Source organism: Carassius gibelio, chromosome B5, assembly GCF_023724105.1.
Source record: "Carassius gibelio isolate Cgi1373 ecotype wild population from Czech Republic chromosome B5, carGib1.2-hapl.c, whole genome shotgun sequence".
NCBI classification, from domain to species: domain Eukaryota; kingdom Metazoa; phylum Chordata; class Actinopteri; order Cypriniformes; family Cyprinidae; genus Carassius; species Carassius gibelio.
Window position 1 is genome coordinate 40,677,667 of NC_068400.1, and position 11,888 is coordinate 40,689,554.

Below are 11,888 nucleotides of genomic sequence, written 5' to 3' on the forward strand. Positions count from 1 at the left end.
TTTTTTCTGAGCTCATCAAGATGATCATGCTCAGAGCGGTGATTCATCTCTCGTGTTTCTCACGTATCACTGACCACACAACCATTATTAATGAGCCCTGACCTGATAATAATCATATATGTTGGTTTAGCTTGTCAGTGTGAATTAAATCCAAGTATTTATTTGTATTTTAACCGATTTAAAAGAGAAACTAAATCTCCGGTAATTGCACCTGTAGGGGCGCAATTTCTCTCAGACAATGGAAGTCTGAAGCACATATACTCAAACAGAGGGACAGAGTGATATGAGATGTCTGACAGTTTTTTAATTTTCTGTTATCCATACAGTGTTGTAAAGTCGTGAAACTATCCATATTTACTCAGAATGACTTTTTGTCTGTATGAAAAAAGGTTTTGAAGTGTTTGGAATTTAAAAATGCAGGAAAATTAATAATTCCAGTTTTACTGTCATTAAAAAAAATCACCACGACAAAACCGTTCAAGCTATCCAAAATCCATTGGCAATTTAAGTTGTTTAAAATGTTTTGGCATAATGTAGACAAAGTTTGGTGTGTATAGTGTTACTCTCCTCTGAGCAGTATGCATTAATTCACAACTAAATGTAAAAAAAAAATCCACATTCAAATCAAAATAGCTGACTTCCTGTTGATCGTAGCTGATGACTGTGAATTAGAAAGTTGTCCGTCTTGATAAGTACAATTTTTTTACCGAGTTTGGTGTCTGTAGCTAAAACTAACCCCCCCACTTTTGACAAAAGGTGGCGCTATAGAGTGCCTCTTCCACGCCCTCTTATGAACTTTTGCCAGTGTCTAGTTATCATAAATACTGATATGTGTTCTGAGTTTGATGAAATTCTAAGCATGTTATTTGCCTCAAAATCACCTGAGAAGTATTCCAGTTTGACATGTTGCCACGGCAACAATATTTTTAGATATCCAATTACCCCCAGCAGATTCATATCGGCTGTGTTTTAACATTATTCTGATGAAGTTTGAAGCAAATCGAGTAAAAATAAGATGCTGAATTCAAAGCATTTTGAATATGACACACTTCCTGCTGCCAGTTGGTGGCGCTATAACTTTGACTCCTAATAGTCACATATATGTGATCGACATCATACAATGAATAATCTGATGAAGTTTGATTGAAATCAGGAAATGTATGTGGATGGTATTAGACACTTCCTGTTTCTCAATTCTCGCCATAATTTCAACGCCTCGCCACGAGCAAACCGTTTGAGATATCAAAAATCCCCTGGCAATTTTTCATCCCCAATGTCTTGAGATCATGTTGACCGAGTTTGGTGATAAACGAGTAAAAAACCTATGACAAGTATATCAAATTCCAGAGCATGCGCTTTTTACATAACTCTAAATAGCTGACTTCCTGTTGGGCGGAGCCCAATGACATGCAATACGAAAATTGTTCGGCACAATGAGATCTATATGTGTACTGAGTTTCATATGAATATGTGCAAGTATGTGTGAGCTATACATCAACATTTATGACTGTGTTCCAGGGGGCGCCGTAGAGCCCCTGTGCCACGCCCGGGTCCCAGCCTCTGCAGGCTCCTAAAGGGCACAGATTCCAAAGTGTGCGCAAATTTTCAAGAGTTTTTGAGTATGTTAGGGACCCCAAAAGCCCCCACAACTTTGACCAAAAATATGAATAATAAACCCTAAATAGCCAACTTCCTGTTGGGCGGAGCCTATGACATGCAGTGTGAAAGTTGTTTGGTTTGATGAGTTATATATATGTACCAAGTTTCATATGTATACGTGCAAGTATGCATGATATATGGCCCTCGGTACTACAGGGGGCGCTGTAGAGCCCCTGTGCCACGCCCGTGTATCAGACTCTGCCCGGCCCTAATGGCCGCAGGTTCCAAGGTGTGTGCCAATTTTCAAGAGTTTTTGAGCATGTTAAGGGCCCCAAAAGCCCCCGAAACCTTGAAGAAAAATAATAATAATAATAAATATAGCTGCAAGCAGCGATGGCGGGCTCAAGCCACCAATGCCATCGCCACCCCGGTGGCATCAGGTAAACTGTGCCCAGCGGGCACATGCATTCACAATATCCCTCTGGCAGTGAGGTTTTAAAGGATACGGCAGTTAAAGGGTTAATCCGAATCATCTAGACTTTAAAATCACATTCACAGAACAATATATATATTAGTAACACTGTACAATAAGATTTCATTTATAAACATTATGTTAACATGAACAATATTTATATAGCATTCATTCATGTCAGTTAATATTCCAAACTTAAACATGAAAACATTGTTTTATTGTGATTTTTTTCCAAGTACATTTTGCCAATTCCAAACCATATAAATCTTAATAACTACCATTATTTTTTATTTAATCATTTATGAGTGCTATACAATAGTCCAGGAAAGCTGGAAGAGAAAAACTCCTTATATTCATGTGTGCAGAATTATTAGGCATGTTTTCTTTTACAGATGAAATGCGCTAAAATAGACTTTTAACTCAAACTGTAAGGTCGAAAATTATGAAATACCCATGAGAAATATCAAACTCAAATGCAATACAGAAATGGATAAGTTAAGACTTGACCATTGTACAAAAAATACTGACTGGGTCATGAGGTCAGAAAAGAAGAAGAAAAAAGCAGGTCAAGAAGAACTGACAAAAAGAATTGCAAAATAATTAGTAATTAATGTGAAGATTAATTTTTAGTCAATTCTGCAAGACAGACTTTCAGGAAAGGAGGTGGAATAAAAATGAGCTCCTAAATCTTAATCCTGGATTCTGGAAGATATATTCCTCAAACCATCGAACAAGAGGAGGTGGTGCTGGTCCTTCACGAGTCACTCTAATCTGTGCATAAAGCCTATATATAAAGACTTAATATATAGTATTTCACAATACTTCATGGTATTCTAATTAAATCATTTTTTGGAATCTTAAGTCTCTCAGAGTCCGACACCGAGTAATTCTGGAGACTCCAGGAAAGTGGCAGTTCTGTAAAATGTTGGCGCTGGAGACTAAATGCACCCTGATAGTTTAACACCTAATTCACTTAACACACACACACACACACACACATTACCTACAGTGACAGTGGGACTGAGTGACATCAGATGTATGATAGTTTTTTTTTAATTTTCTATCATCCATATAGTGTTGTATAGTCATGAAACTATGGTCATGAGACCAGTCATTCTGAGGAAATATGCCTCAGAATGACTGGTCTTCTATGTGTACATTTTTTTTTTTTAAAGTGTTTAGAAGCTGCACTTTAAAAAAATAAAAAGACATTTACTGGTTCCTTTTTTACTATTATTTCAAAAAACATCACGGCAAAACCATTCAAGCTATCCAAAATTCATTCACACCTGTTGTGTAAGATTAATTCTTTAAACAGTGGTAAAAGAGGATGTGGTGCTGAACCTTCAAGAGTCACTCAAAACGTATCTGTCCATAAAGCCTATAAAGAATTATTCTTAATATACAGTTCAAAATACTTCAGCTTGTTATTCTAATAAAGTGAGGGTCATTTTATCAGTAAAATATATACAATTCATTTTTTTTTTTTTAAAGATTTCTATAAATGATTTAAATCATACTCGTTTCTACAATAATTATTTAAAAGTAATCCTATAGCTCCCTCTGGTGGCCATTATTGGTACTAAGAATTGCAAGCTTGATTTATAAGTTATGATAGTTTAAATTTTATGCTGGCTCTTGAAAGTGATAAAGCTATGAAACTTACTGTGCTTCCTTCAAATGAGGACTTCTACTTATATAAAAAATTATGAAGATTTAGAATGAAAAATTGTAAAGATATAGTAAAATAACTATTGTATTTTTTATGTTACTATAATAAATCTCTATGGCAACACCATTTAAGCTATCCTAAACCCATTCACAATTTAACATCTCAGTATATTGGCATCATGTTGAAAAAGGAGTATGGAGTAGTATGAGTAGGAGTATGAATTCATTTGCAGGCTTTATCATAAATCCACAATAAAATTTCTGAGTTCTGTATCAATCTGTGTTGTTGTTTGTTTATTTTTATCTTTTATTTTTCATAGGAAGATAACTTACTCTCATTTTTAATAAATGTGCTTATAAACCAAGGACAAGCTATTTATAGCTGTATTTATAAACTGCTTACTACTGACTATTAATATTGGGACAAGGCTTTATAAAGCATGAACTGACTATTTAATAATGAGTGCAGTTATTATAAAGTGTTATCAATGAATTTGCTAATGTTAACAAATTAGACATTATTTTACAGTGTTATCAAATCCTTAAATGACTCATAAGCATTTGTGAAAGTTCTGCTTGTATTACAGCTTAGTCTTGATCTGTGAGCTGAACAGATTTACTGTTACATCCATGAGATTATGTAAATTAAAATAAATATAATGTCACAGGATGTCATAGGTCAGTATCAAATGAGTTTGAAATTATTATTTGCAGCACAAATAAGGTTTTTTTAGGATTTTTAAAAATCCCTAAAACTGTCAGAAAAAGGTTAAGGCCTAAGCTATTTCTATGTGAGTGGCTAATTTTATTTTTGTTTTTATAATTGTAATACACAAACTATGAAATTATACAAAATGTATAAAAAGATAAATAAATAAATACGCACACATTAAAAAAGCAGCCAAGTCGAATGAGTTTCCTTTTTTATATAGATTAAAATTGAAGACAGAAGCAAGTGGTAAATGTGGTCACTTTAATATTCAAATCCAGTAGATCCAGTTTATGTTCACGTGGCTGTTTTCGTTTATAGTCGCCAAGCTATTATGTGTTTTGAAATAATCTTGTCCGTGATGTGTTCGTTCGTACGACGAAAGACAGAAACCTGCAGCTCAAGAGATACATGTTATTCTGCCAGTCGCCCTTTCAAATAGTCTTGCACACTTAAACAGGTCACAAACACCTGCATTTAGCTCTTGTTGTGTTACAATGGGTTTGTTGTGTGCATTTGTGGTAATATTTTATTTAAAAAAGCTCTTAAACAAGAATAAATTCGTTTGTTTTGAGCTGGACACTGTACGCGCTGATCGGAGGCGTGATTTCAGATAGGCAGCTGCAAATATTTCATTTTCACACAAACAGTTCAAAAACATCTTAATTTAGCTCTTGGTGTGTTCTAATTGGTTGATTGTGTGATATCGCTGTAATAATTTATTTTTAAAAGCTTTAAAACAGGAATAAATTCGTTTTCTCTGAGCTCTTTACTCCAGACGCTCGTGATCACAGCGGTGATTCATCTCTCCTATTTCTCACGTATCTCTGGCCAGAAATAATTTATCCATGAGCCCTGAACCGGTAATAATCAGATATGTTGGTTTAGCTTGTCAGTGTGAATTAAATCTAAGTATTTGTTTGTATTTTTAACCGATTTAAAAGTGAAAGTAAAAGTCCGGGAATTGAACCTGTAGGGGCGCTATTTCTCTCAGACAATGGAAGTCTGAAGCACATATACTCAAACAGAGGGACAGAGTGAGATGAGATGTCTGACAGTTTTTTTAATTTTCTGTTATCCATACAGTGTTGTAAAGTCGTGAAACTATGCATATTTCCTCAGAATGACTTTTTCATCTGTATGAAAAAATTCTTTGACGTGTTTGGAAGCTGCAATTTAAAAATACAATAATGATTCCCTTTGTAAGGTCATTTAAAAAAATCACCACGGCAAAACCATTCAAGCTATCCAAAATCCATTCACAATTTAAGTTCCTATCAGAAATACTGATGTGTGTTCAGAGTTTTGTGAAATTCTAAGTATGTTATTTGCCTCAAAATCACCTGAGAAGTATTCCAGTTTGACATGTTGCCACGGCAACAATTTTTTAGATATCAATATCCCCCTTGCAGATTTATATCAGCTTTGTTTTAACATTATTCTGATGAAGTTTGAAGCAAATCGAGTAATAATAAGATGCTGAATTCAAATCATTTTGAAAATGACACACTTCCTTCTGCCAGTTGGTGGCGCTATAACTTTGACTCCTAATAGTCACATATATGCGATCGACATCATACAACGAATAATCTGATGAAGTTTGATTAAAATCAGGAAATGTATGTGGATGGTATTAGACACTTCCTGTTTCTAATTTCTCGCCATAATTTCAACGCCTCGCCACGAGCAAACCGTTTGAGATATCAAAAATCCCCTGGCAATTTTTCATCCCCAGTGTCTTGAGATCATGTTGACCGAGTTTGACGGCAATCGAGAAAAAAACCTATGACAAGTATTTCAAATTCCAGAGCATGCGCTTTTTACATAACTCTAAATAGCTGACTTCCTGTTGGGTGGAGCCTATGACATGCAATACGAAAGTTGTTCGGCACGATGAGATCTATATGTGTACTGAGTTTCATATGAATATGTGCAAGTATGTGTGAGCTATACATCAACATTTCTGACTGTGTTCCAGGGGGCGCCGTAGAGCCCCTGTGCCACGCCCGGGTCCCAGCCTCTGCAGGCTCCTAAAGGCCACAGATTCCAAAGTGTGCGCAAATTTTCAAGAGTTTTTGAGTATGTTAAGGACCCCAAAAGCCCCCACAACTTTGACGAAAAATTTGAATACTAAACCCTAAATAGCCAACTTCCTGTTGGGCGGAGCCCATGATATGCAATACAAAAGTTGTTTGGATTGATGAGATTTATATGTGTACCGAGTTTCATACGTCTACGAGCAAGAATGTATGATATATGGCCCTCCATATTCCAGGGGGCGCTGTAGAGCCCCTGTGCCACGCCCGTGTATCAGTCTCTGCCCGGCCCTAATGGCCGCAGGTTCCAATCTGTGTGCCAATTTTCAAGACTTTTTAAGCATGTTAAGGGCCCCAAAAGCCCCCGAGACGTTGGAAAAAAATAATAATAATAATAATAATAATAATAATAATAATAATAATAAAAAATAATCCTAAGGAAAACAATAGGCCTCTCGCCCTTTGGGCTTGAGCCCTAAATATAGCTGCAAGCAGCGATGGCGGGCTCAAGCCACCAATGCCATCACCACCCCGGTGGCATCAGGTAAACTGTGTCCAGCGGGCACATGCATTCACAATATCCCTCTGGCAGTGACGTTTTAAAGAATATGGCGGTTAAAGGGTTAATCCGAATCATCTAGACTTTAAAATCACATTCACAGAACAATATACATATATATTCCCCAAACATATATATATATTTAGTAACACTTTACAATAAGATTTCATTTATAAACATTATGTTAACATGAACAATATTTATATAGCATTAATTTATGTCAGTTAATATTCCAAACTTAAACATTAAAACATTGTTTTATTGTGATTTTTTTCCAAGCACATTTTACCAATTCCAAACCATATCAATCTTAATAACTACCATTATTTTTTATTTAATCATTTATAAGTGCTATACAATAGTCCAGGAAAGCTGGAAGAGAAAAACTCCTTATATTCATGTGTGCAGAATCATTAGGCATGTTTTCTTTTACAGATGAAATGCGCTAAAAAAGAGTTTTAACTCAAACTGTTTTAACTCAAAGTCGAAAATTATGAAATACCCATGAGAAATATCAAACACAAATGCAATACAGAAATGGATAAGTTAAGACTTGACCATTGTACAAAAATGCTGACTGGGTCATGAGGTCAGAAAAGAAGAAGAAAAAAAAAACAGGTCAAGAAGAACTGACAAAAATAATTGCAAAATAATTAGGAATTAATGTGAAGATTAATTTTTAGTCAATTCTGCAAGACAGACTTTCAGGAAAGGAGGTGGAATAAAAATGAGCTCCTAAATCTTAATCCCGGATTCTGGAAGATATATTCCTCAAACCATCGGACAAGAGGAGGTGGTGCTGGTCCTTCACGAGTCACTCTAATCCAAAGCCTATATATAAAGTCTTAATATGTAGTATTTCACAATACTTCATGGTATTCTAATTAAATCATTTTTTTGGAATCTTTGATTTCTCAGAACCTGACACATTGTAATTCTGAGACTCCAGGAAAGTGGCAGTTCTGTAAAATGTTGGCACTGGAGACTAAATGCTCCCTGATAGTTTCACACCTAATTCACTTAACACACACACACACACACACAAACACACACACACACACACACACACATTACCCACAGTGACAGAGGGACATCAGATGTATGATAGTTTTTTAATTTTCTATCATCCATATAGTGTTGTATAGTCATGAAACTATGCATATTTCCTCAGAATGACTTGTCTTCTATGTGTACATTTTTTTGAAGTGTGTAGAAGCTGCACTTAAAAAAATAAAAGACATTTACTGGTTACTTTTTTACTGTTATTTCAAAAAATCACCACGACAAAACCATTCAAGCTATCCAAAATTCATCCGCACCTGTACTGTAAGATACATTCTTTAAACAGTGGTAAAAGAGGATGTGGTGCTGATCCTTCAAGAGTCACTCAAAACTTATCTGTCCATAAAGCCTATAAAGAATTATTCTTAAAATACAGTTCACAATACTTCAGCTTGTTATTCTAATAAAGTGAGGGTCATTTTATCAGTAAAATACATAAAATTCATATTATTTTTCTTTGAAAGATTTCTATAAATGATTTAAATCATACTTGTTTCTACAATAATTATTTAAAAGTGATCCTATAGCTCCATCTGGTGGCCATTATTGGTACTAAGAATTGCAAGCTTGATTTATATGTTATGATAGTTTTAATTTTATGCTGGCTCTTGAAAATGATAAAGCTATGAAACTTACTGTGCTTCCTTCAAATGATGACTTCTAGGTATATAAAAAATTATGAAGAGTTGGAATTAAAAATTTTAAAGATATAGTAAAATAACTATGGTATTTTTTTATGTTACTTTAATAAATCTCTATGGCCACACCATTTAAGGTATCCTAAACCCATTCGCAATTTAACATCTTCAGTATATGGCTTCATGTTAAAACAGTTTGGTGTGAACTACTTGTGTCTTCTTGGAGGAGAATGAATTCATTTACAGGCTGAGTTTATCATAAATCCACAATAACATTTCTGAGTTCTGTATCAATCAGTGTTGTTGTTTGTTTATTTTTATTTTTTTTATTTTTCATAGGAAGATAACTGACCCTTTACTCTCCTTTTTAATAAACGAGCTATTTATAGCTGTATTTATAAACTGCTTACTACTGACTATTAATATTGGGACAAGGCTTTATGAAGCATGGACTGACTATTTACTAATGAGTGCAGTTATTATAAAGTGTTATCAATGCATTTGCTAATGTTAACAAATTAGACATTATTTTACAGTGTTATCAAATCCCTTAAATGATTTGTAAGTGTTTTGTAATGATTTTATTGACCTACAAGCATTTGTGAAAGTTCTGCTTGCATTACAGCTTAGTCTTGATCTGTGAGCTGAACAGATTTACTGTTACATCCATGAGATTATGTAAATTCAAATAAATATCATGTCACAGGATGTCAGAGGTCAGTATCAAATTAGTTTGAAATTATTATTTGCAGCACAAATAAGGTTTTTTAGGATTTGTAAAAATCCCTAAAACTGTCAGAAAAGGATAAGGCCTAAGATTTCTATGTGAGTGGCTAAATTTGTTTGTTTTTTATAACTATAATGCATAAACTATGAAACTATACAAAATGTATAAAAAAGTACAAGTTATTCTTTTCCAATGTTTTTTATTTATTTACAATTTTTTTTTTTTTTTTGGGATTTACATTTTTAAAAATTTGCCTACGGCAATCATTCTAAACAGCTTGAATAAAACCTGTCAATATTTATTATAGACCACTATAACTGTGTATAATCTAACAAACGAGTTTATTATGAAAATAAAAGCGTGTACACCAGATAAATTGGACGATAAAGAAATTGCTAACAATAGTATAATAGAGCATGTTTTAGGTTTTTAGGCGTTTAGATGCAGAAATGGAAAAATCAAATGTAAAATCAAATGTAATTGATTTAATTAAATATAGATTAAGTCTTGTTAGAGCAAAATAATAAATAAATACGTACACACATTAAAAAAGCAGCCAAGATGAATGAGTTTAATTTTTTATATAGATTAAAATTGAAGACAGAAGCAGCTGGTATATGCGGTCACTTAATATTAAAATCCAGTAGATCCACTTCAGATTTAATACTCAACAGTTTATGTTCACGTGGCTGTTTTCGTTTATATTCGCCAAGCTATTATGTATTCTGAAATAATCTTGTCCGTGATGTGTTCGTTCTTACGACGAAAGGCAGAATCCTGCAGCTCGAGAGATACATGTTATTCTGCCAGTCGCGCTTTCAAATAGTCTTGCACACTTAAACGGGTCACAAACACCTGCATTTAGCTCGTGTTGTGTTATAATGGATGTATTGTGTGCATTTATGGCAATAATTTATTTTAAAAAGCTCTTAAACAAGAATAAATTCGTTAGTTTTGAACTTGTGACACTGTGCGCGCTGATCGGAGGCAGTGATTTCAGATAGGCAGCCGCAAATATTTCATTTTCACACAAACAGTTCAAAAACATCTTAATTTAGCTCTTGGTGTGCTCTAATTGGTGAATTGTGTGATATCGCTGCAATACTTTATTTTAAATAGCTATAAAACAAGAATAAACTCGTTTTTTTCTGAGCTCATCATTCCACACGCTCCTGCTCAGAGCGGTGATTCATCTCTCGTGTTTCTCACGTATCACTGACCACACATCAATTATTAATGAGCCCTGACCTGATAATAATCATATATGTTGGTTTAGCTTGTCAGTGTGAATTAAATCCAAGTATTTATTTGTATTTTAACCGATTTAAAAGTGAAACCAAAAGACAGTCTCCTCCCTTTTTTAGTCCGGTAACTGCACCTGTAGGGGCGCTATTTCTCTCAGACAATGGAAGTCTAAGCACACACACTCAAACAGAGGGACAGAGTGATATGAGATGTCTGACAGTTTTTTAATTTTCTGTTATCCATACAGTGTTGTAAAGTCATGAAACTATGCATATTTACTCAGAATAACTTTTTTTCTGTATGAAAAAAGGTTTTGAAGTGTTTGGAATTTAAAAATGCAGGAAAATTAATAATTCCATCTTTATTGTCATTTAAAAAAATCCCCACGACAAAACCATCCAAGCTATCCAAAACCCATTCACAATTTAAGTTCTTCAATGTTTTTTCAACATGTACACCAAGTTTGGTGTGTATAGTGTTACTCTCCTCTTAGCAGTATGCATTCATTCACAGCTAAATGTAAAAAACAATCCACATTCAAATCAAAATAGCCGACTTCCTGTTGGTCGTAGCTGATGACTGTGAATTAGAAAGTTGTCCGTCTTGATAAGAACAATTTTTGTACTGAGTTTGGTGTCTGTAGCTAAAACTAACCCCCCCACTTTTGACAAAAGGTGGCGCTATAGAGTGCCTCTTCCACGCCCTCTTATGAAATTTTGCCAGTGTCTAGCTGTCACTAATACTGATATGTGTTCTGAGTTTGATGAAATTCTAAGTATGTTATATGCCTCAAAATCACCTGAGAAGTATTCCAGTTTGACATGTTGCCACGCCAACAATATTTTTAGATATCAATATCCCCCCAGCAGATTTATATCGGCTGTGTTTTAACATTATTCTGATGAAGTTTGAAGCAAATCGAGTAAAAATAAGATGCTGAATTCAAAGCATTTTGAAAATGACACACTTCCTGCTGCCACTTGGTGGCGCTATAACTTTGACTCCTAATAGTCACATATATGCGATCGACATCATACAATGAATAATCTGATGAAGTTTGATTAAAATTAGGAAATGTATGTGGATGGTATTAGACACTTCCTGTTTCTCATTTCTCGCCATAATTTCAACACCTCGCCACGAGCAAACCGTTTGAGATATCAAAAATCC

At 34.4% G+C, this 11,888-nt stretch overlaps 1 protein-coding gene across 4 annotated transcripts in view; it reads right to left on the reverse strand.

The window, feature by feature from the left end:
• The window catches only part of LOC127957296 (protein unc-13 homolog B), a 118,289-nt gene that overhangs the window by 64,471 nt on the left and 41,930 nt on the right, over nt 1-11,888 (reverse strand). The gene's annotated exons all lie outside the window — the stretch shown is intronic.